Genomic DNA, 890 nt, shown 5'->3' with positions numbered 1-890 from the left:
TATTATCTATTATCTATTCTCTATTATCCAATTCCATATTATCTACTTCTGATATGTATGTGAGGTGTCGACTTTATTCGCAGGGATGAAGTAGTGTTTGTAAAGTGCGCCGCCATATTGGTTTTTCCTTTGTGGCGTGTTCGCAACTGTACTGTGTGACCTCCCAAGCATCGTTGCCTCATTCCCATTTCCCTGCCAGCTTGCCCTCACACCGCCTGCCTGTCGTTCCTATAGTGACTTCAGTTAAATCAAGCACGAAAAAAGACACGAGCACAGCACAGATACTATATGATACTACCATCTCCATGCGTTGATATCTTTTCTCTCTCTCTCTCTCTCTCTCTCTCTCTCTTTCTCTCTCGCTCTCTCTTTCTCTCTCTTTCTCTAGACGAATCACTGCTCGGCGCAGTGCTGCATGGAGCCATTACCATTTAGAGTACCAACGCCAGCTCTAGTCATTGCCGTTCGCGCTCTGATTTTAACTCGAAATGTTCCAGCATGCCAGTTAGCGGGCAGTGATGCGACTGCGATAGGAAAGACGGCAGGGCTGAGGCGGTGATTTTTATCACAGTTATAGATGCGTACGTGTGTGCGTGCGTGCGTGCGCGTGTGTGCGTGTGCGTGCGTCCACGCACGTGTGTGTTCGCGTGCGTGCGTGGGTGCGTGCATGTGCGATACGAAGTCCACTATATCGATATTATTAGTGACAAATTCTGCCACGCAGAAAAATGATGGGGAATGGTGTACGAAGCATGCGGGCAGGGTGGAGCGATATGAGAGAGCAGCAGCAGCAGCAGCAGCATGGAGAGAAAAAGAGAGAGAGAGAGAGAGAGAGAGAGAGAGAGAGAGAGAGAGAGAGAGAGAGAGAGAGAGAGAGAGAGAGAGAGACG

Source organism: Priapulus caudatus, unplaced genomic scaffold (genome assembly GCF_000485595.1).
Source record: "Priapulus caudatus unplaced genomic scaffold, Priapulus_caudatus-5.0.1 Scaffold4034, whole genome shotgun sequence".
Taxonomy (NCBI): Eukaryota; Metazoa; Priapulida; class Priapulimorpha; order Priapulimorphida; family Priapulidae; genus Priapulus; species Priapulus caudatus.
The sequence above is the reverse complement of the archived record's forward strand: the minus strand, read 5'-3'. Positions refer to the sequence as shown.